The following is a 25,936-nucleotide window of genomic DNA, read 5'->3' on the forward strand; positions in this document are numbered from 1 at the left end:
AATATATAATTCAGGTAATAATATATCACATGTTTTACTGTACATTTCTGTGTAATACAGCAATAGATATTTGGGTGGAAGTTATCTTTCTTTTCAATACAGTTTTCTCAGGACCACATGTAAAAGCAGCTGTCCCAAAACCTGCTTCGTGGAAAAACTCTTTAAAAGGGTGTCCAGAAAAATGCAAGAAAGATCATTATTATTCCAGAAATTCAATTGAAATATTGACCAAACCAGTTCCCACCTACATATTTTGCAAGTTACCACTTGTCCTATAACATCACAGGACAAATTGGGCATGGCTTTATTATCTCAACACTAGAATGATGGAAATATTACATTACACTTGTCATTTACTTCGTTCTAATTTTACACACACACCAAATTTCACATAAACAAATAATCAATATCTCATGTGTATATGTGTGTGTTTCTATATATCTATAGTACATATACATATATATGTATTGCATACATGTATCTATTATACATAGATATATGTGTGTAGGTATACATACATTATATGAGTGGTTATTTATTCAACAAACATATATTAATTACCTCATGTGAATCAACTACTTATATGAGGCGTTGGGTATAGAAAAAGAGAATATAACCTAAAATCGTAACCTCCAGCAGACATTCATGAAAATGAGTAATTTGATTAGTAGAAGAGCATTATCACTGTTTTATTGAGAGCCCAAGGAAATCACATATATAGGTATATACTCAATTACAGAATCTAGGACTATAGAGATACTACTTTATATTTTTAAAATATGGAATATTGTTTTGTATATAGTATATGCTTAATTTCTATTTTGTTGATTAATACTGGTTGGTTTAAAAAGTCTGGAATGTGTTCATCTGGAAAAGTAATCAAACTTTGCATTTGCATATCATCCTGGTGCAGGAGCCATGCTAATGCTCTCCGTGTCATTCCAACTTTAGTTAGACGTGCTGCCAAACGAGCATTCAAACTTTATGTTTGAAGGTAATGCTTCCTGGAGCGATTTCTGTATAAGACCAATCTAAATTAATGCTTTTTTTTTTTTTTTTTTTTTTTTTTTTTTTTGAGAAAGAGAGAGGAGAGTGCAAGCTAGGGAGAGGGGCAGAAGGAGAGGGAGAGTGAATCTCAAGTAGGCTCCACTCCCAGCGTGGAGCCCAAGGGGAAGCTTGATCATAACCCTGGGATCATGACTTGAGCCCAAGTCAAGAGTTGGCCACTCAACTGACTGAGCCACCCAAGTGCCCCTCCCCCGCAAATTAATGTTTTTTAAATCCAGATTGTGCAGACATTAGGTTGTCTTTCCATTTATTAATAACTTCTTAAATTCCCAAAAAATAGCAATTATAATTGGCTCACACATGTGAAAGTTTAAATAAAAAGAAAGAAAAGTTACCAATTAAAAATATAGATGTGATTTCAAAATGTTTCGGTCATTTCTTTGCTAACATTCTCACATTCCCGGCCAGTCTTTTGTCTTTGGGGCTGGATATACCAACTCGTATCTCTGTTGCTTATTGGAAATTTTTATAGGAGATAAGATGGGAAGAGAGGTTGCAATTCTTTAAAAAATATTTAAGTGGAGGATTATCTGTGGATTTTAGTGAACCTTGGGTAACTGAAGTTGACTCTGATGGCTGAGACAAAAAAGGCCAGGAGTGTACCTTGAATGGGATAATAGGGAGAGGAATTCTCAAAAGTATTCAGTTAGTGAACTTGGCTTTTCCTAGCATTATGTGTTGGTAGGGTTGTGTACAGAGACAGAGTTGTCACTATTAATTTCTGTTTATGAGACATTCCAAAGATATTGTCGAATAAAAATAATAAACCAACATTGTTATTTTCAGGTATGTGAGCTGTAAAGCTGACACTTTAGCCCTCTGGCCATTTTTCAAGACATTACCTAATACATAACCTCATAATGATGACTAGAGGGAAACATTTTCAAAAGCACAGTCATAAAGTGCTTCGATAAAGCCCACCCTAGGTCTTGTAGCAAAACCTAGACATGAATGCCTCCTAAGAGGAGTTGGGGGCACCAGATGTGTCTGCCATTGCAGCAGTATCATTTATACCCTTCAAGATTCTCCATTCCACTTTGGGACAGACATCCTGGTGGGTAAACTATGTGACACAAATTTTACCTAATCCTGCCCCAGGGAAGAAAGAGCCTGTTGAGTAGTTACAGCAGATAAAACACTGTTGCCCTCTTTATCTTTATGCAGGAGGAAAATTACCAGCCAATAACCTCACTCTTGCTTTGTGCCTGCCAGAGGTCCAATCCCCTAGGAAGGGGCAGGGGTGGGACACATGGACCCCAGAATGAAAGAATGGCCTGTCAGGACACACTGGGCAACTGCAGAGGGCTGCATTGCTGGCACTTCTGCCAGAATCAGATGTAAAAGAGAGCTGGAGAAGGGACTGTAAGTGGCAAGTGCTGGTGTGCGGCTATTTTCTACTTGTACTCAGAGAGTAAAAACTCTATCTGCCTCATAAAAATGGCATCCGCAAGAAACATCTCTATGGGCTCAATTTTCTTCAATTGTGACTGGTCTTCTTTTTCTTCCTTGCTCATTTCTTATACTACATCCCACACTTCTGCCCCTGCCATTTCCAATCCGAAGCCCCTGAAGTTATCCAAGATGGTGGTTCTTGACACCAGTTGTACATTAGAATCACCTGAAGAGCCTTAAAAAGAATACCTACACCTGAGCCTCATTGTGTACCACTTCTAATTCAGATGGTCCAGGCATATGTAAAAAATCCACCAATGCTGGGGCGCCTGGGTGGCGCAGTCGGTTAAGCGTCTGACTTCAGCCAGGTCACCATCTCGCGGTCCGTGAGTTCGAGCCCCGCGTCGGGCTCTGGGCTGATGGCTCGGAGCCTGGAGCCTGTTTCCGATTCTGTGTCTCCCTCTCTCTCTGCCCCTCCCCCGTTCATGCTCTGTCTCTCTCTGTCCCAAAAATAAATTAAAAAATGTTGAAAAAAAAAAAATCCACCAATGTGTAGCCAACATTAACAACCATTGACCTAAGGAGTTAGGGCTTTTTAAAGTAAACAATTAGTGGATAGTAATGTTTCTGGATATGGGAGTATGTGAGATAGATAAATCTGGTGACATTTTGCAGGGTATATTGGAAGGGGAGAAACTGGAGGCGGAAACAATGGGTTTATCAATTCCATCAACATTCGAAGGAGAATCACTCATGTGGCTAAAATGTCAATGCTGATGAAATGGTTCCACTCAAAATCTTTGTTTAAGCCATATTAGACATTGTGTTTAAATGTCATTTAAAATGTCTTTTGCTTTAAAAGATAAAATACTCTTGGAATGCATTTCTATTGAGGACGTTGTATAATTGACAATGATTTGTACTTGTAGCTAAGGGAAAGTACTTTGTCTATAAATTCTGGGATTAACTTTCTTTCAAACTAAGGAAAGATGCAGATAGCCTCAAACTTATTCTCCATTTTTATGTTAGATGGTGAGTTTCTCCCTCACATTGTCTGACTGGAGGCTAGTGAGGCTTGTTTTAGTCAGGTTGAAGATGGGGAATATAGAGAAGAATCCCATCCATTCACACGGGATCAGAAGCTGTTGGGTTGGGGAAGACACCACTCTGCAAAGGTAGAGAAGATAGAGAAATTGGGAGAAGTTAGTTACAGAACATATTCATGCTGCTGCTATGGAAATACAATAACATGTTCATATTGCTCTTCTCTGCAAAATTGAAGCAGAGAGAAAGAAGTGATTCTAATTTGTCAGCCAAGTGCTAGGAAGGTATAATCATTCATTCAATCAATTCATTCTTTTAAAAAAATTTTATTGATGTGAAATTTCAGCAACATAAAATTAACCATTTAAAAGAGACAGTAAAAATGTCATTTACTGCATTCAAAATATTGTGCAATAACTACTGCTATCTAATTCTAAAACATTTTTTAGCATCTAAACATTAAGTTATTCTTCAAATATTTAATCATTACCCTATATACAACCCTTTTTGCACCAAGTATAAGAGACTACATAAAGAAAAATAAAACATGGCTTGTGCCCTTAAGACAAAAATTTTTAGTAGGGAGCTTGGCCATTTTCCTCCTAAAATATAAGACAATATATGATAATTTATATAAAAAACATGACACTAACTAAAGGAGAGTTAATTTCTGATTTGTGGATGCCAGTGGGTTTGAGTGTGAAAAACGGTTTGAAGGAGACAGTATTAGAGATAGGCTTCAAATGATGGGTGGAAGGAGGCAGCATACTTCTGGTAACAGGAAAATCATGAGCCAAGGAAAGAAAGGAGAGGCATAAGAAATACTCAGGGAGTGTTGAATGACTACACCTGGATGGGACAGGAGGAACAGAATTTCAGACTGGAAAAGCAGGTTGAGCCAATATCATTCTTCATACCTTTGAAGAACTGACAGAGTTTTGGATTTTATTTGCTAAGCAATGAACAGCTATTGAATACTTTTTAAGCAGGAAGAAATATAGACAATGCAGTATTTTAGGGAGATAAATGTGATGACTGGGTAAGGATGGATTAGAGAGAAAGAAATTGTCCCTTTAGGTACTTCTAGCCATGCCAAGGGCACTGTTCTATCAGTATGTAATTTAGAGGATAGAGGCTCCCAAGCACCCAAAAGTAAGCTGGTGGTAGCCATAAAAGGTGAAGTTGTTTGTTTGTTTGTTTGTTTGTTTAAGTAGTGTCCACACCTAACACGGGGCTTGAATTCATGTCCCCAAGATCAAAAGTCACATTTCCTACTGACTGAGCCAGCCAAGCACCCCAAGGATGAGGTTTTAAGGAAGCTCAACCACCACATGTGCTTCTAGTCTAAGAACCAACCTTGGTTGCCTTGTCTTAGAGACTGTCTAAATAATAGGCCAGTTTTATTGGTAAATCACAGGGCCAGCTTTATAGGTAAATCATGGTCAGGAAGTTAGTAATTGTCCTTTAGTGATACCTCCTCTAGAGAGTCTAGTCTGGGGAAACATGGGTCTCTACTCAACAGGACCTATCTGAACTTTATGCATGCCATACTATTGGTAGTTATGGTTATTCAATTGATAAATCAAAAGCTTGTGGTCAGGTGTTCAAAGAATCCTTTAGAACATGGGGTACATAGATTTGTTCCACTGGTCATGTTATTTTCATTCAACAAAAATTTACTGAATACCTACAACGTGTTAGCCCCTCTCCCATACTCACTCAAAAGGCTCTCACAGGGCAGAGAGAGAATATCAAGTCCATTTGCACCATTTCCCTAAACTACAGATGACAGATACGTGGCATATTTGTCTCCACCACTGAGCCCGGGTGGTCATCGCACAGCTTCCCATTCACAATCTTCCTCAACACAGAGCTGCAGGCAGCCTCTACATACACTGAGTAGAGGGGGCCTATGGTATGTAATCACTTATTCACATGCTTTCCTTGAAATGAGTAGTCTTTTCTTGCTTCTAATGTTAAAATGCCTAAACCAGAGCAATACTGCTTTATCCCTGCCTTCAATGTTAAGTGTTTGCCTTGTCTGGGCCTCCTTTAAGCTAAGAGACTTGCCAAAAAAAACCCGTACATTTAGTCTCTCTTTGATATCCTTGCTAAATACTCCATGTTTATCTACTATTTTTTAGGGTCAGTAAAATGTGTAGGATTAGAAAGTGTCTTATGTGACTGAAAAGTTTCACTGGAGACTTCTAGATGCAATGATATTCGAAGATGAGTTTCACCTGGGTATTTTTATGACTCATCCTCTTACCTGCTGGCAGCCCTCAGGCTTCGAATGGTCCTTCTCTCTTCCACAGGTATCCTCAGCCCTCAAAGTCCCTCTCAAGGACACCCTACCCAAAGTTTGGCATCTGGGCCACAAGGAAAATTTTATCTTTGCTCTTCAGTTGTGGAAGTATAGGCTTGTCTTACCTCATATCTGTCCCTTTCCTCTGCCACCAAAAAGAAGAAACTCCAGATATAGCCTTGTTCGTTGACATTCTTCTTCTTCTTCTACTTCTTCTTCTGCTTCTTCTGCTTCTCCTCCTCCTTCTTGTTCTTATTCTTCTTTTTTTAAGTAGGTTTCATGCCCAGCATGGGGTCCAATGTAGGGCTTGAACTCATGATGCTGAGATCAAGACCTGAGCTGAGATCAAGAGTTGGACACTTAACCGACTGAGCCATCCAGGTGCCCCTGACATTCTTTTGGAAAGAGTCAAATTCTAGTCCTCACTTCTTCTATGTGTTCATAGGTCAGATTCTCTCAGAGTTCCTCCTGAAGCCATCCCTCACCTGGATCAAGATGAAGGGTTAAGTGCCCCTGATGTCCTCCACGAGCGGGGAAGGATGAATGTTCAGCACACCAATAATTACCCCCTTTAAAGTCTTATCATTAAGCCTTCTAGCCCCCAGATGAATTCTTGGCCATATCTTCTATAGACTGGAGGTAGATGAGGGCTGATCTTTGCAGAATAAGTATTACAGTCTCCAAGTGTGTGTCCTGCAGAGGTGGTTTAGCATCTGCTTTAGGCTACTGTATTTTTATCTCTGAAAATTCAAGACAACAGGAAAAGTTATGTCCCATTACATTTCTAATTTTTGTGTGAATTAAAGTTCACACAAAATTTGCAAACTACATGTCTACAGTCCCTTACTTGAAACTTCTTGGAACAGGTAAGTTTCAGAGCTCATGATTTTTCATATTTGATAAAGGCAGTATGAGACACATCATAGATTATGCCACACCCCCCGTAGGATCAGGGGCAGCAGTACTCCATAATCAAATTCAGCAAAATATGTACATATTCACTCAAAGTAGGGTGAATCAAAATGACAGAAGGCCTCTTGTTAGTTCTAGTCAAGTTTGGGCACCAAATTACTTGTTGCCTGAATGAAATCATGCTCTGGTTTCTCTCTTCCTTCTATTCTCCAGCTTTCCACCAATGACTTCCATTGGCCACTAACCAGCATGTGAGAGAGCTTGAGAAGTCTAGCCCTATGGAGTGAGCCTCCCTAGGGAGACAGCAGAGGAGGGAAAGGCCAGAAAAATGATGTGAGGCAAGCAAGTCTGGGAAGGCACACTTACCTATTTCATTCAGGCCTTCCCTTTCAGGTGTCTACCAACCCTGATTTTATGATCCATCCCTCTGCCCTTTCTGTCACCAACATCACTTCTCAGCTAACTCTAAATAGAGACCAGCATTGAATTGAAAACTAGATAATCTGTGTTCTTATTAGGGGTCTTCAATCATCTCTTACCATAACTAAAGTTTCTACAATGAGTGAGAGTGCTTTTAGAAAATGCACATAATCATTTTACATCATAAGAAATGTCAGAGGATTGAATCTATGTGAATCAAGTATATCTAGTAAAGGTTTGACTCCAAGATTCAATGTGAATCAGAATGAAGGATATATTAAGTAGTAATTGATAATTTAAAGACCTCTCTAAGCATTTGGTTAAGTCTTTATATGACAGAGACCAAAAAAATCACTAATAAATGCATATTCCTAATGTCCTTCTACCAAAAGAGGTCATGCCGTTCTTGGCCTTCTGCTGTTCAAATCTGGTGTAAAGTACTGATGCAGAACTTACATAGCTGAAAAGACTAAACCAATTTCCTTTAGGAGTCATATGACATTTCATTATGAAGAATAATTCATATTCTTGGTCCTGGGTGTGAATTAGTGAGAAAGCGTGAAGGGAAGATGGGGAGAGAAGGGCCAACACCAGCTCAATGGGGCAAGAGGAAGTCTGATCTTGTGTGGAGAAAACTACGTAGGGGATCAGTGCTGCTCTGTGAACTCTTGGGAAAGAATTGTTAGGAAGTTTTGGTTTTGTATTGTGAATGGCAGACCTCTTTGTTCTCTCCTCATGAGACTTCCCTGTGTTTGCAATTGCTTTTCAATACCTCTTGAGATGTTTCTTTTGTGTATGACACATGCTGAGATAGGTCACAGAATGATCCGATTTTATTAGTTACATTTTTATAACATCTTTTTAAAGTGCTCTTTAGTGCTGCTGTTTAACTTTATCAAATAATTATTCTTTTGAATTTTAAGCAGTGAGTAAAAAAAGCTTGTTAATCTTTCTCTCCCTTAACCAAGGCTCCATTGGAATCCTGGCAATTCCAAACATGTAGGTAGAACCAAAGCAGAACACCTAAGGCAGTCTTTGAGCAGTAAACTTGAAACTGAAACCTACAATGTTCTAGCATGAAAAATCCCAACAAAAAATGTATTTTGTTTTCTAGTTGGTGAACATTCTGTGTTCTTAACTTGGAAACAGGCACACTGAGGTTTTACAGGCCATTCCCACGGATGCATTTCAGTAAAATTTCCTCATTGTTTGTGATGAAGTGTGTGAATGATTCTGGCATCGATGCCTATTAATTTCACACACTCTCCCCTTCAAGTCTGTATGGTCCCAGCCCCAAATCCCATCACAGAATGGCATTGCACCTGGCCCCTCTCTGCAGAATTCACCATGCTGCGTCTTTGACACGTGTCTTTGTTCTGCGTGAATGTGTAGCACATCTTCTCCTTTTTTTCAACAATTTCAAACATAGATGTTAATTTCCCATCCTTTTTCCAGTTCATTTTGTTTATAGGAAAGCATTTCTGGTTATTTTCTAGATTTTGACTGCGGGCTGATGGACTGATAGGTTCTGCTGGCAAATTTGAACAATTTTCTGTGTTTACATCTGTTTCTTCTCAGGAGCACCCAATGCTAGACTGGCTATTGGCATGCTGCCGATTTCCTTCTCTTTGGCCAGGTCTCTATTTTAAAATAATACAACCTCCACAACTGGCCCTGGAGTAATAATCAACACTTCTCCCAGGTGCATGATAACAGGAGTATGGTAGGGATTTCTTTCTGCTGGAGGTTACCTTCCCAATAGACGTAAGGCATTTTCGTCTCTCCGAAATGACTTAAAATATCTCTGTCATTGCTTTCATTGTCTTGAACCAGTGCTGTGGCTTGGATTGGTTTATCAGCCTTTGCTTTGTTCTTTTCATTGTCTATGCATGAGACCCTGTCAGTTTAGTTGTACTTATGATTCCCTTTGTGTCATCATACTTTTTCAAAAGGTAGTTCTAAATGGACTCCTAAGGATACAACAAGTCATGTCTTGGTGTGTGTTTATGTTTATGGTTTTTCACCAAAAAACAAAAACAAAAACACAAAACCTGAGGTTGTTGGCAAATAGTACTGATTAAAAGTTATTTGTCATCTACTAAAAAGGCATATTACTTAAAGACAGAATATTATTAATGGACAAACTTTGTCAAATTCTAATAATTCTTTATTTTCCATTATCAGTTATAGAGAACCCATGCAGTTTAGTAAGGCTTCAAGATGGCCAAGTTTGAATACTTAACTTCAAGAGGCAGTGTTGCAGAATGGAAAGTACACAGACTCTAGACCAGACAGACTTGGATTCAGGTTGGATCACTTAATATCTCTCATGGGCTCATCTCTCCTTTTATAAAATGGGAACAATAATATTTACTGTGCAATATGTAGTTAAGATACATTCATACATAAAAATGCTTGGAATAGAGTTAAGTATCTCAAAATGGTAGCCACTACTTTTATTATTGATTTTTCTGAAAATGTCCTCAGTCAGCCTCACTCAAGTGCTCTCACTGGCATGATTAATTATTATTCTCAAATTTCATAAACCACATTTGGCTTTAATGAAACAATGCATATGTCCATCTGGAAAGCAAGTTAAAAAAATAAATATAATTCTATGGAATGACTAATAGCCCCTTGGGAAGAGCAAAACACTTGGCAGGCTGAGGATTTTTAGGTATAGGACATAGAAATTTTGTCTGGGCATAAACAATCAACGCCTACTTTCTAATTAAAAATGCCGGGAGAAATACATTAATATGTTCAGAGTCTATATTTCCAAGGGTTTGTTTCTGCAACTCCTCCACAGTAAACTTTATTGTACTCAATTTATCTCCTTGGAAAACCAACGCAGTTTGGGGATATGATAGGCCTGAAGGAATATTCCACTTGCTGATTCAACTCTCAAAACTTTTCTAAGATGCATTGTGAATGAGCTTTAAAGAATTTAATTTCTCAGGAAACATAATCATTCTTGCTTGTCTGGATCAAAAACAAAAAGGTGTAAATGGGATAAGGGTCTGTCAATTTGGCAACAGAAGAAACTTACAGAACTCTCTTAGGAATTCCTATAAGACAAATGGTTTCACATCAGCATTGGTCTGACCCTAGGAAAGCAGAGAAAAAATTGAGACAAAAAGAGTTTTATAAGAATTATAATAGAAAATTAAGTTTTATGAGTTATAATAAAGATATTCATGGATGGTTCAATTTTCTGGCAATTCTGTTATTTAAAAATTTTGCATTTTGCGATTAAAATCAAAGCACGTATAAAAAGGTACCTATTTTTTAAAAAAATGTGTTTTTCATGTTTAAAGCAAATCTTCTAAACCAAATACTCTTTTGATGCTTCATTATGCGTGGGGCTAGAATGGAGCTTTGTTTTCATTAATTCATCATTATTACATCCAAGACTGTGTGTTCTTTTCTTAAGCCTTCCCCATTTACTCTGGGTAAGCACTTTAAACTACTTCACCAACATTTTAATAAGTTGTATGTAAGTCATTCTACATAAAGCTTCTAATCAGAACAACAGCCCAATGTCTTCTTTTAAATTTTTTAAATGTTTTTTTTTTGTTGTTTTTGAGAGACAGAGAGAGACAGACAGAGTTTGAGCAGGGAGGGGCAGAGAGAGGGAGACACAGAATCTGAAGCAGGCTTCAGGCTCTGAGCTGTCAGCACAGAGCCCGATGTGGGGCTCGAACCCACGAACTGTGAGATCATGACCTGAGCTGAAGTCAGATGCTCAACCAAATGAGCCACTCAGGCACCCCTACAGCCCATGTCTTAACATGATCTGAAGTTTTGCTGTGGCATTTTTAATGAAAAGTAGAACTCTTCCAATGGGCAGAATTAATTTTCAGACTTCATTTTCAAGGCTCCCAGAGACAAAATATAGATTCACCATTGGTTTTAATGAATGGACATAAGAGTTTCTCTAGAAATATGGGGTAAAACTGGTGCTGAAGGCAGGGAAGAGATTCGGCCCTGGGCAACTGAGAACGCCTGGCTGTGTCAAGGATCATCAACTTTGACATTTAACTACACATTTTCTCCAGAAGGTGGTGCTTGTCAGTCACTCCTGGATGGTTGTTAGCAAGGACTAAAATATATCCTGATTGTTTAAGATTTCCCCTCACTAATAGAAGCTAATGAATACAGAAGCATTGCTAATATGGGAAGAAGATCTAATGTTTCAGCATATCCACAACTCCTATGTAATGAGCACCAAGAAAACTTGTGCTGGATGAACAGGTAGGGGTAGACCAGCCCTTCAGCTCTGGAAAGGGAAAATTCCTGGAATCATAACATTTCAAAATGAACAAGTCTTTAAAGATCATCTGTCGGAAGAGTTCCTAGCAAAACCCTAAGAGGTGTGCGGAAGATTTTGAGTTTGAAGTTATTATATTATTTTGGAATCATTTGCAAAGTTCTTATATGTATGTACTGAGGACAGGGTTGATAGCTTTCATTATATTCCCAGCGATGTCTAAAAAAAATAGGATGAAGCAATGCTCATTTTAAAGTGGGAGGAAGCTGAATCGCTACATGGTTAAATGATCTGTTTGTGTCTCTTTCAGAATAGCAGTGGCAGAACTAGATGCAGACCCCCGTTGATGTTGCAACTACACAAAATTCCAACAAGTTTTCCTTATTTTTTATAAGTAGAAGCGTTCACAGGGTACTCTGCTAAATTTGTTTCTGTATCCCCTCAAAATAAGTGTAAGGTTAGTTAAATATTCAAAGCTGTTCGCCTTATGCTAATCATTTAAAAAATGCTTAACTGACCAAATGTTTCCGTTTTGATTGATTATGTTGGCATTATCCAGACATAGTCCAAATAACAGCACACTCCCATGACCATGATCCTGTAAATATTCTGGCATCTCCCCCATTACCAATAAAACTATTCAGCACAAGTATGCGGCATAAAAGGGAGAAAAATGGGAAACATATGTCTGAGTTCTCCATGTGAAATCTATAGCCGTTAAGGGAATGATTTGCATTATGTGACCTAAGCATGCAGTTAGCAACCATGGGACCCAGCAAAGTGAAAAAGAAGGAGCAAAGTTGGAAGAGGTATTTCCAAAGGAGACAGGATTACAACTCTTTTTTCTAAACCAAAACAACCCAGAAGCAAAACTAGTGCGAAAACGTATAGGACAAAAGAAATACAGTATCTTGTACTCCTGTGGTATGATATAGTTCCTAAGATTAAGGGTAGGCTGATAAAAAGGCAAATATTCTGAGAAAACCTAGAAACTAATAATTGTTAAAAAGTATCTTTAATAATTTGGCCCAAACCTATATGAACAAAAAACTCTCTACAACATTACCCACAAAATAACACCTAAGATCCCACCCAAGTATCACAGGATAACAATTTTTAGCCTGAATGGGGTTCATATCTTTCCTCACCTCTGAGTACTTCACTTCTCCTACCACCAAGAAAGTTTACCCTGTGCTGACTGCATGGAGGAGGAGCCTGGGAATGTGGGCTCACATGATAACATGCAGTCGGGGCATGGAAACTCAAGATGACAAGGTAGATGGAAAGGAGAAGAGAATGCTGTGGGGTAGAAGAAGGAAGGAAAGACTCTGGGGGTGGAGCTGCTAAAAAACAGAAAATGAGATAGATTAATAAGATTGACATGAGCCAGTATAATGGAAACTCTGATAATCTTGAGAGAAATTCTATTAATGCTTGACAATTCCACATTGGGGGATGCTTCCCTAAATGTGACACTCTGGAGGAGGAGGCAAGGGCAGAAAGTAATCAAGGTTTTATGAAAGATTTACACAGGCGAAAAATAAAAGAAACAGTATTGTCTAAAAAAATGTCCAGGTTGCATGTGTTTATGATATGGATACCCCATGTGTGACCTAATTTTCGCAATGGGTCACTTCACCTTCAATGTGATGGCTATATTTGTCACCACACTTGCCAAAAAGGGAGGTGGTCAGTGTACAGTGGAATCACATATTGATGATGATAAGGACTGGGCTAGAAGGAAGTGAAGGGTGGAAGACAAAGGCTACATAGTCAAAACTTAACCATATGTCAATGGTAATTGCAAGTTTCAATGCTTGGTAATACCAGGAAGTGAGTTAAGTTAGTAAATCCCTTCTATATTTGGAATGCCTGCTGCTACATTAGTCAACTATGAAAACAAACTAGACTGATTCTTCATGCTTGTGAAGGTGTGGAGCATAGCAGGTTATAGAGAGTGTCCATGGCCATGAGGGACCGGCTCAATCCTGCCATAAATAGGCAGAGTCTTTTGATGCTCTATTCCCTTTCTTCTCCCATGTCCTGAAACTATTTACTTTAGTGACTTGCTTGCTAGGAAAGGTTTTAAATCAGGGATCACCAAAACAAACAAACAAATAAACAAAAAATTCAGATTGTGATTCAGTGGAAATGGCTCGTAAGGAAGGACTTTATTGTTGAATAAGCTTATCAGCTTGTCATTTAGTGAAAGCAGTCTCCAGGTTTATGTGGCCAGCTGTCCAGAAAATATCCTTCCTGTGGGGCATTCATGTTTAATTGTCAGAAATGAGTTTTAATTACTTGCCACTTTACCGTAACTCCAGTAAGCCATATTGTCTGCTAGGCTGTGGGGTGTTATTTACTTACTGTTCACTATCTGCCAGTGTCTTCGTGATTCAGGTCAAATCCCACCCAGGTTTGCTTGTGCGGGTTGTTTTCATTCTGTTCAATATTCTGGAATTCCCGACAAATCAGAAACCTATTTCATTGCTTAGGGACTAAATCGATAGTCACATTTCCTGGCTATCAGATACTCTTTTTTTCCTCAAAATTTATAGGAGAGTGCCCCAATCTACAGCAGTTTTTTTTAATTGAGATATAATTAACATATTTATATTAGTTTCAGGTATACAACATAATGATTTGATTTTTGTATGTATTGTGAAATGATTACTATAGTAAGTCAACATCCATCACCACACATAATTACAATTCTTTTTCTTATCATGAAAGCTTTTAAGATCTATTCTGTTAGCAACTTTCAAATGTATAATGCAGTATTATTAACTATAGTCATCATGTTGTACATTACATCCCCAGGACTTACTTATTTTATAACTGGACATCTGTAACTTTTGACCTCCTTCACCCATTTTGTCCACTTCCCACCCCCTGCTTCTGGCAACCACCAATCTGTTCTCTGTATCTATGGGTTCATTTGTTTTGTTTTGTTTTGTTTTGTTTTGTTTGTTTGCTTGCTTTAAGATTCTACATATAAGAGAGATCATACAGTATTTTTCTTTCTCTGTCTGACTTATGTCACCAAAATGCCCTCAAGATACATCCATATTGTCACAAATGGCACGATTTCCTTCTTTGGTATGAATGGATAATATTCCATTGTATATATACCACATTTTCTTTATCGATTCATCTATCCATGGGCACTTTGGTTGTTTCCATACCTTAGCTATTGCAAATAATGCTTCAATGAATATGGGAAAGCATGTCTTTGTTTTTGTTTCCTTTGGATAAATACCCAGAAGTGGCTTTGCTGGATCACATGGTAATTCTATTTTTAATTTTTTGAGAAACCTCCATACTATTTTCCATAGAGGCGGCACCAATTTACAGTCCCACCAACAGTACCCAAGGGTTCCCTTTTCTTCACATCCTTGCCAACACTTATTCCCTGTCTTTTTGGTAATAGCCATTTTATTTTTATTTTATTTATTTTTAAAATTTTTTAAATATTTTTATTTATTTTTGAGAAAGAACGCAAGCAGAGGAGGGGCAGAGAGAGGGAGACACATAATCTGAAGTAGGCTGCAGGTTCTGAGCTGTCAGCACAGAGCCCAACATGGGGCTCAAACTTGTGAACCGTGAGATCATGACCTGAGCTGAAGTCAGATGCTTAACCGACTGAGCCACTCAGGCACCCCTGATAGCAACCATTTTAAAGGTGTGAGGCAATAGCTCACTGTGGTTTTGATTTGCATTTGACTGATGATTAGTAATGTTGAGCATCTTTTCATGTACCTGTTTGCCATCTGTATGTCTTCTTTGGAAAATGTTACTTTAGATCCTCTGCAGGGCATTTTTTGTACCTTCAAAAATCCCACCATGAAAAATGTATCTGGAGTATCCTATTTCACAATGTGGTTTAGGAATAATTTGCTCCAGAGTGCATCAGTTAGTAGCCACTAGTTCAGATTAGCAGACAACCCAGTCTCCCTCCCCTACAGACATATCCCCCTTCAGTATTTCCAAGTATTACCCAGGGAGTACTTACACGTATCCAAAGATATTGTCCTGTTTGCACCCAATCACCCCTGGAATGTGATTCCCACACACCATCCTGGATTTGGAGAACATCAGCCAACTCTACAGACCAGCTGCAACGGAGGGCATCTTATCACAACTGTTGTCAACAAACTAGAGAACTGCCAGCATCTAAAGACCCAGACAAAAGAGATCTGCCATGTCTCAATAGCATGTCAGTGTGTGTCATTCATACCTGAAGCAGAATTGGTTGGATCTGAAACTCATATTTAGTCACTTCCACTAGCGTAAGTCTTTGCCCAGGCCCAAAAGATTTCAATACTGGAAATTTAATCCAAGGGCAATCCATTCCAAGGTAGCGTCTGCTCCCAAAGTCTCTATATTCAAAGAATCATTTTCCAACTACACGAATAGGACCAAGGGAAATTCTGGTGTTCAGGTCCTCAGCACATGGGTCAGACCACTGACCTTATTTTTTCTTAGTATCAAGAAAGTATTTTTCTCTGGAATTTTGTTGTTCTTCCCAGACACTGGGCATTGGTAAAGATCCAGGCTACAGAAGCTTTGAAATTGAGGAGAAACTTAAGAAGAGCTGTGGCTCTGTGCAAATTTGCCAGAGATCTCTCTAGTCATCCTAAAAGTTCAAATATCAATAGTTGTTTTCTTACTCCAGTCACTCGATACTCCCACTCCCCTGAGTATAAATAGAGGCAAAGTGTGAACATTCAAATTAGGAAGTCCTGGCTTATAATATGAACTCCATTCTAGACAGTTGTCCTTGAGGGAGTTACTGAGCCTTCTTAACTTCTTTCCTTATCTGCACACTGAAAATAATAAAGAGCATAATAATCTTATGTGGTGGTTAATGAGTTTCAAATTAGTCAGTTAAATAAAGAGCTTAGAGCAGCATGCACCACATAGTAAGTACACAATGAAGGGTAGATCTTATGAATATCAGTTATAGTCTCTAATAAATGTCTACGGTAAGTTGAAGGTGTGGTCCACCCAGTCGCAAATGGGGCTTATGAAAGAATCATATTGTAGGAGGACTTCTCTGTTCTTCCCCTCTTGAGCAACAGAATCTCAACCACAATTGGCAGGTGGGGTCCTCTTATTCCAGATACCTATCTATAATAATGCCTGGCATGATCCTTAAGTGAGGACTTCATGAAGATAAAAAAATTATGAGCTGAAAATGACTGGGCTCACCCATTGGAATGAAAATTATAGACAAGTCACTACACAGTTAACTCAAACATATTAAGACACAATAAGCGTGCAACTACGATATTGGTGTCTAGTCTGTCCTCACTAAAGAAGCTGTGGAATGACTCTGGCTTTTCTTCTATTATTTTTATTATTCTCTTCCCTTTTTTCCTGGAAATGTTTCAGAATTTTTTAAAGTTCTTATATTATAAAACAAATGCTCAGTTTTTAAAAAATTCATGAATCTAAAATTATCTCGAATAATAAAAAGCTAAGTTTTAAAAATTCAAAAGTATGAAATTGTATAAAGTAAAAAATAGAAGTCCCTATGAACTTTGTTTCCCTACTGTTTATCATCTCCCTCCAGAGAAGTAGACACTATAAAGAGATTGGTGTATGCACTTCTATACGTTTTCTGTCCATGTATAAACATGCATATATATGGCCATATTATACTTTTTTCTTTGCATAAACTATCTCATACTACACATGCTGTTCTATGACTTGCTTTTTCCCTTAGCATGTATTTTGGGCAGCTTCCCACATGAAGACATTTAAATTTTCTTAATTTTTAACCATTGTACAATTTAGGTTGAACTTACTTGTTTAAAAGACTTAAGCAATGTGGTTCATTATGTTTATTTATGAGCAAGTCTGTGCAATTTCCATGTTTTTTTGGTGCCTTGGACTTCTTTTCATGTGCCCTGCATGCTTATATCCTTTGTCAAACTTCCTACAGGATGATTTTCCTCCTTCTTATTGATTTATAAGAACTTTCCATTTATTAATTTAACCCTTTAAGAGTCTCATGTGTGGGAACTATATTTATCCAGGCTATTATGTTACTGTTTTACTTTATGTTTTATTTTAAATAACTGCTTCAAAATTTTAGTGGTCAATTTATCTAGGTTTTGGCTTATTTACAAATTTGTTGTCACGCTAAGAAATGTGTTTCCTAGTTTAAGATTACCAAAAAAGAGTTCATTTTTTTCCTCAGGTGTTTTGCACTTTTAAAACGTGTTTAAACTTTTACTCTGTCTAGAATTTGTTATGACATAAGAAGCAAGCATTGGATCTTGTTCAAGTGCCTACAAATTTGAACCAACAACATTTACTAAATAGTACATCTTTACCCAACTGTTTGGAAAATCCATTGTAACTCATGTAAAAATTTTCATTTTTCCATGAATATAATTCTGAATATCCCATTCTCTCTCATTGATCTCCTTGTTTATTCCTGTTTATTCTTTGTTTATTTTAAATATTATCTCTTTTTAACATATTTTAACATTTTGCATATTATTCTTCCCCTTATTAGTGTTTTTTACATTTTTCCTTACTTCCCATTAGTTTATTCTTTCTAATAATTTTTTTTAAAGATTTTTACATTTATCTATTTTTGAGAGACAGAGAGAGACAGAGCACAAGTGGGGGAGGGGCAGAAAGAGAATGAGACACAGAATTGGAAACAGGCTCCAGGCTCTGAGCTGTCAGCACAGAGCCTGATGCAGGGCTCGAACCCACAAACCATGAGATCATGACTTGAGCTGAAGTCAGATGCTTAACCGACTGAGCCATCCAGGTGCCCCTCTAATAAATTTTAAAATATTTTGACAAACATAAGTCATTCTTTTAATCAAGATTACAAATAATTTCAATATTATTTTAGGGTAAATTTGCATCTTTGTACTGTAGAGTGTTTTTTTTTCCCAAGAAAAAGTGTATGCTTTTTTTTTTTTTTTTTTTTTTTTGCTCAGTAAAAGGTAAATATTGCTCTTCACATGTATCCTGTGAACTTCTTGTTGATTTCTTGACATTTTAACAGTTATTTTGAATGGGATCTGACGTTTAATTTTATGTCTTTTTTAACCAAAGGACAATTATTTATTGTGTTCATTTTTCAAACTGCCACCTTTAGTGATTTCTCATCGTTTCTCTGATGTTTTCTCATGCTTCTTTTAGGCATAAAATCATATTATTTGATAGAATTTAGATGATGAGTATATAAGTATTCTCTCTACAAGTCTTTCCGTTTTTTTGTGTGTGTTTAAACAATTTCCATATTTTTGAAAATTTTTGTAATAAAATGTGGAACTGAAATAATTTTACCTGAATACACTAGCCCAAGGTTTGACTATTTCCCTATAACCTACTTATATTTATTTAGCTACAGAAGATATTATTCATCTCAGATTATAGTTGGCAAAATATTATTAACTTACTAGTTGTTCTTGCTATTGAATACATTTTCTTATTCTTTATATCTCTAATTCCCCTTCCCACCTTTGTCAATCAGGGTGGTGATTAATGAACCCGATGACTAGGACTTACTTTATCATTTCTTACATTGAGAAAATTTTAAAAAGACAATCATTGTGGTTTTAACTGATTTAGCATAATTCATTATTTGTATTATTAATTGTTATTATCATTTGTAAGCACATGCTGCACAAGGTCTCTGCCCTGGGGAGCATATCAAAGCTCACATTTAATTATTATCTTGAATTTTCATGGTATTGCACGTAACAACAAAAGCTACGAGAACCTAGAAATAATTAAAGTATATAATTAATATTACCAGTTTAATGTTACCATACACAATCTTCAATCAACCAAATAAATAATTATTAAAATCTCTAAGATTATTAAAATTTACTAACATCTGTTGGGACAATTTGGCAATAACCTCGAGTCATGAGGCCTTATCATCCACATTCCATTAATTTTATTGCTTTTATGCCTCAATGTTCAAATAGAATAAAAGGATTAACTCTGGTTGAGGTTTTATATGAGAATAAGTACACAAATGCCTAGTTTATAAACTGATTCATTTATTCTATTCTATTGTACATTTTCGTGAGAGGTTTACAGAGGGGCTTTATATATTAGGCAAACCCAAACACATGGACTTACATGATGACCTTCCTAGGAAATCAAATGTTCACATGTACATATGCTGTGTATCATTGAGATGATTTTAGTAAAAGGACATATTTGAGTTATGATATACTATATATGATATGATTCTTTAATTGCATGACAGTAATGTCTTTCCCATGAGATATTAAGCTTCTACAGGACAAAAACATGTTCTTCCTTTGTTATTTTTACCTCCCTACATGAACTGGGGTGCTGCTTTGTTCATAGAGAACTCTCAACAAATTGTTCTATGAATGACAGAGCTTATAGGAAGAGTAGACTTTCTTATTATAAACATTAAATACCCATGGGGCGCCTGGGTGGCTCAGTCGGTTGGGCGGCCGACTTTGGCTCAGGTCATGATCTCGCAGCCTGTGAGTTCGAGCCCCGCATCGGGCTCTGTGCTGACCTGCTCAGAGCCTGGAGCCTGTTTCGGATTCTGTGTCTCCCTCTCTCTCTGACCCTCCCCCGTTCATGCTCTCTCTCTGTCTCAAAAATAAATAAACGTTAAAAAAATTTTTGAAAAAAAAATAAATGCCCTCCCCATTTTTAGCCAAGGCAGAACGTTAATAAGACCCTATGTGTTTTTGGACATCTGTCACTTGAAGACTTATGGACAGAGCAAGTGCTATATTGGGGCCGGATTCGTTTCTTCTGCCCCCAATTCTGTCCCTGAACGGGAACTTTGATTTATTGTTGCGCTTGCCTTGCAACATAGAATAGTCACTGAAGCAGTATAGATTTTGCTTTTTAAGTGAACAAATAATAGGGGCCCCAAGGAAAGTTGTTTATAAATTACAAAAACTGAAATGAAGAATATGGTTCAAACTACCCCCAACTGTACACATCCATTCCTCAAATGATCTGAATCCTCCCTCTGTGGTACAGATGCTGCGGGGAAGTGCCCTTTGAAATGCTCTAGAGAGCGGAAGGAAAGCCAGGAACCTATGCCTTAACAAAACTAGAAAAGTAATGTCTGTCAAATTTTCATACAGTCCTACTTTCCTTCTGAATACATAATTTGTCTCTTCTAGTTTTGTATTTACAATCTAGTTCCATTTTGATACTCTCCCCTCCCGACAATATCTACCTTAAGTGCTTTTTATCACTGACTGTGGTTTCTCCTCCAATTTCTATCTTTGCCTTTCAGACTCACCTGATGGTTTTAGTGCCATCTCTGGGACTGGCTCCTTCTCTGATCATAGTGGCCACCATGAGACCCAGCCTCTCACATAGTACTTAAAAGTTGTAAGTCATGGCCAATTCACAGGCTGCCTATTGTTCTGGAATCTTGGAATTTGGCTACAGTCTTTCTTCTGGCCCAGTATTTTTATAGAAATAGATTTCTAAATTGTTGTGCACCTTACTAATAATCCCAAATCTTCTCTGTCAGTTACCTTTGAATTCAGCGTACATTTCCAAAGTCCATTGACTGGAGCCCCATGCACTATTCTACTCCAAGGCACCAAGTCATTTTACAAGGGATGTACAATGTTTTCTGATGATACCCAGCACTTTGCTCATATTTTTGGCTTCAGCAGCCCAGTGAGCTGATATCTTCAGACAACAGTCTACTGTTGCCTGAGAGCTCTTTTACCTATCATGTTAGAATTCGGAAAGCAATGCTTTCCTTCAGAATTTTTGAGTGTTTCTTGTTTTGGGTCCAGCTTTTGTCAAATCTTGAGATGTTCAAGCTGTTGCAGTTTTTTTTGTAGGAAGCAATTTAATCGCAGATAATCAAGTGAAAACCTCACATAGAATGGCAGAATTTTCCACTCTTAGTCTGCCAGATGGACCTGTAGCAGATGAACAATATTCATATTTTCCTATGTCCTATTTCTCTTAATCTATAATAGGTTGTTTCAGAACTGGAGTTGATGTATTTTGCCTTTTTCTTTACATATTACTATTTGTTACTTTTTAATTTTTTTATTTATTTTATTATATATTAAGCTATTATATATTTAATATTTGATAAATATATATAAAACATATTTATATATTTAAATTTTTATTTCGGGTAAAACACTTGACAGTCATAGATGATTTGGGAAGTATATGAAAGGATGTAAGGTCTCTTAATTAATTGCTCATCCTATTCTTTCACGTGTTTCACTTGGCTTAGTATTCCTTCGAGATGAGTGTTAGGAATCAGTGGAAATGGAATGAAGTTGAAGCCATTTTGAGTCTCAGCCATTTGGGGGCATGTTCTACAGAAAAACGTGAAATGACACTAAATGGTTTCCAAACTTTGATCATTAGAATTTATACACTCAGTTCTTTTCTTTCCACATGTGGGCATAGCATTGTTGTTTCACACACCATTTCTTTCTCCCAATTTCCTTAAGCATTTGAGCCATAGGCCATGATAGAGTAAACTGTTTCTAGATCAAAGTGGGCAGACTTCTTGGATTCTACTTTGATCTCCTCAATATACCATCTCCAAGACTTTGGGCAAATGTCACCTTTCTGCACCTCATTCTCTTCATCTGTAAAATAAGGACAACAGTGTCTGTCTCACCAAATTGTGGTAGGGCTAGAACAGTTAGTGTTACATTGTAAAGCATTATATGGCTCTATTATGAAGATGGTGAGTACAGGTTTATAGTCTAGGAGTGTTAACATCTGTCCAGATTAGGTGTGGGCTGTGGTAATAATTACAAGGTTTTTAAGGGAAAATGGTTGTTAAGCTTTCTTACTTTATTATCTATATAATCCCACACCATAATTTTGCCTATCTATGATCATTTTAATGTTGGGTTGATTAAGTAAGTAGTTTCAGTGCAATATATCTTCAGCCTATTTTGGTTTATCTTGGTGCCTGATCATTTTGATAGTGGCCAACAAATTTTTGAATATTTTGAACATTTAAAAGAATTTTTTTAATGTTTATTTATTTTTGGGAGACAGAGACAGAACGCGAGTGGTGGAGGGGCAGAGATAGAGGGAGACAGAATATGAAGCAGGCTCCAGGCTCCGAGCTGCCAGCACAGATCCTGATGTGGGGCTCGAACTCACAAACAGTGAGATCATGACCTGAGCCGAAGTCAGTTGCTCAACCGACTGAGCCACCCAGGCACCTGAACATATTTTTTAAACAAAAAATGGACACACATCATATTACTCCAAACTTGCTCATCATTGTAAGTTAGAGTCCATTAAAAGTTAGCATCCCTAACCATCCGCTCCTGCCCTCCTTCCCCCTAAAATTAAAAACAGATCTTTATTAGTAGACTGTGTACAGATTTTTCTTAGAAAAAATCATAGAGGTCAAGCAGTAGCATTTTGATGTTTGGGAAATAAAGCATTATAAAAATATTTTGATATGATTCATTAAGCCATTGAGAATGTGGTTAGAGATATCATTTACTGCATTGTAGTTTCCTCTTTTTCAATTTTTTTAAATGTTTATTTATTGAGAGAGAGAGAGAGAGCAAGCAGAAGAGGGACAGAGAGAGAAGGAGACAGAGAATCCCAAGCAGGCTCCACAGTGTCAGCACAGGACCCAACATGTGCCTCGAACTCATGAACTATGAGATCATGACCTGAGCTGAAATCGAGTCAGATGCTTAATTAACTGAGACACCCAGGCGCCCTAATTTCCTCTTTTTCTTACTGGAATTTTCTCTGTTCTTGGTATTAAGAATGTTGTGTTCTGTAACCTTCTTTTTAATTTTTTTTTTTCCCTATGCTTTGGCTACTAGTAAGTTCAAAAACAAGTTTTGCATATGCGTAGGCTTTCATGATTTCCATTTTATATGCTAATATAGCTCCTGATCCAAAGAACTTCTTGCCTCTTTTTTCCCTTTGCCTCATTTTATCTTAACAATATTCATTTTATTTTATATTGTCTATTTGATGCATTATTTTAAAATACACCAAAACCTTTGGAGAAAGATTCATGGAATAGATAAAGGTTGTTTTTCATATATTTTTCAAGTATTCAAACAAATGAAAATACACCAGCCTGATTCTCTATCAGTCCAGGTCCTAATGAAAAAGAATGTCACATCCCAAGGAAAACAAGGACCTTAACTTCGCTTTTGTATTTGTTTTTGTTTTGTTTTTGGCTTCTTGATCTCCTGCTAACATTCAAACCCAATAGGAAGATGGTTGGAGGGCAAGGGAGCCCATGATGTAGTCCAAATAGACCAACCTCTGCCAAGGGGTAGAGAGTAAGGTGGAGAGGAGTGATGAGTGGTTCTGTATGTACAAATGACAGATTTACAACATATCTAGCAATGGGTAGTAATGGAGATAAATAGTAAAGCTAGATGAATCTATAGACTGGAGAGAATAATAAATGGCACCTACCATTCCTGTAGATCAGTATTTCAAAAGCAATATTCAAGAAATCCATGTCGTCTAATAATATAGGATCTAATATACTAGAGAAAATTCAACACTGGATGCATATAATTTCATCTTTTAAACTAAAATAGAAATTACAGCGCATTTTCAAGACCAAAATTTGTAAAAATAAGAATTACATATATGTTTTGCTCATTACTAACTGCACTCAAATTAAATAGAAAATTCTGTGTTGAAATTCAGAACATCTATGTATTCTTTGTTGTCTTTTCATGACAAATGCTCAGAGCAATAATTGCAGAAATAACAAAACAAAGATGAAATACATTTGGAATAGTAAAATTCAGCACATAAAACGTTAGCAGAATATGGGGCACCTGGATGACTCAGTTGGTCAAGTGTCCTACTTCGGCTCAGGTCGTGATCTCACGGTTTGTGAGTTCGAGCCTCGTGTCAGGCTCTGTGCTGACGGCTCAGAGCCTGCAACCTGCTTCAGATTCTGTGTCTCCCTTTCTCTTGGCCCCTCCCCCACTCACGCTCTGTCTCTCTCGCTCTCTAAAAAATAAATAAACATTAGGAAAAAAAATTTAAAAAACATTAGCAGAATAATTTCAGACATGTGGATGTGGACATGAAAAGAGTCTTGGCAAAATACATTTGCCAGCCAACATGTTACGTGCAAATAAGAATTTAATAAGGATGAAAACATATGAACTAACATTTTAAGATGTTTTCTATCCCCTGTTCAACACTCCTCTCCCCCAAGCCCAAGTGAGTTGTTAAAATTATTATCCTTTCCCTCAATCTGGTTTCTTTGCTCTAGTCTGGAGATGAAATAATTCCTTTATTTCTCAAGATAAAAAGAAAGAAGGGAAAAAATAAATGAAAAAGAAGAGAAAAGAAAAGAATGCAGGATATTTTGAGGAGACAGGATGAATTTAAATGATTGGAATAGCTTGAACTGGGTGTAGTCAGGAAAATAACCCCTTGCTGTTATGTCACTGAAATATTTACCATTGTCACTTGCTTTGATAATTACTGTGGGTCTTTGTGGATTTTAAATTAGTTTTGCCAATTGTGCCTGTTCATGTTCTCTGCTCATTTAGATCTAAACATTTATCAGCGAGTTAAATAATAAATTTTGCTTGATTTGAAAAATTGGACTGTTGTTCTTTCCATCAGTCACTTGGTGAATTAAATCAGATTCCAAATGCTACTTAATAGCAACTAAGCCTACTGAGTATTGACTTTAATTAATTTTCTGCCTCTGCCTCTGACAAGCAATCAACAATTAAACCAAATTTAACCTCTTTTGGGGTGTTAGCTGCTTGAAATGCAATCTCCTTCCTTGGTATATCTTCAAATCTCCATTAATATAATAGCTTAAACCCATTCCTTGTTCTTACAGTGAAAACTCTGTGTAGGTGGCAATTTTTTTTTTTTAATTGAGTTCTCCATCTTGAATGCATCAAGTTGCTGAAATTCTTGATCAAAAACTCAGGCATTTTAGAAACATTAGTTAAGTCCTATCCCCTAACTAAACAATACTCTTAATTTTCTGATAGTCTTCAAGGCATGTCTACCAAACCATTTACTCCATTCCTGAGAAGCTTCAGTTTCTGAAATGAGCTTTCACTTCTTCCTGATAAAGTAACAGCTTTGTTGGACACGCCACCAGATACTTATACGTTAGCCTTCAACCGGATTGTCTTACATCCCAGAAGAAGTGTGTATGGGAACAAATAAATGGGGGTGACTCCAAGGGTCATGGGAAATTTCCCTGGCATACAAAGCAATGTGAGATATGTCTAAGGAAAATATTTAGTTTCATAATTTGGGAATAGGATTTCATTTAGCACTTTTGGAACATGTGTTTAGATCAGTAGGCAGTAAGCGCAGGAAAATAGTACTGAAGTGCACTGAGCTTTCTGTCATTTCACCGTTAGCTGTGATGGCATACAAACAGTGACAGACCACTGAAGCAACATGGCCCTTAGAAACATATCCACCCCATTTCCTAGGTATTGCATGTAAATGTGTCTTGGGGTTGTTTTTGTTGTTTTTGTTGTGTTATGCCCAGAATTCAT

The 25,936-nt window shown here is 37.2% G+C and overlaps 1 non-coding gene across 1 annotated transcript; it reads right to left on the reverse strand.

Annotated features, from left to right (window-relative positions):
• Window positions 1-871: 871 nt before the first annotated feature.
• LOC131505848 (U6 spliceosomal RNA) lies at window positions 872-975 on the reverse strand. Its single transcript, XR_009258611.1, has one exon. It is a non-coding gene; the product is annotated as a U6 spliceosomal RNA (small nuclear RNA).
• Between the last annotated feature and the right edge of the window lie 24,961 nt (window positions 976-25,936).

Source organism: Neofelis nebulosa, chromosome 2 (assembly GCF_028018385.1).
Source record: "Neofelis nebulosa isolate mNeoNeb1 chromosome 2, mNeoNeb1.pri, whole genome shotgun sequence".
Lineage (NCBI taxonomy): Eukaryota > Metazoa > Chordata > Mammalia > Carnivora > Felidae > Neofelis > Neofelis nebulosa.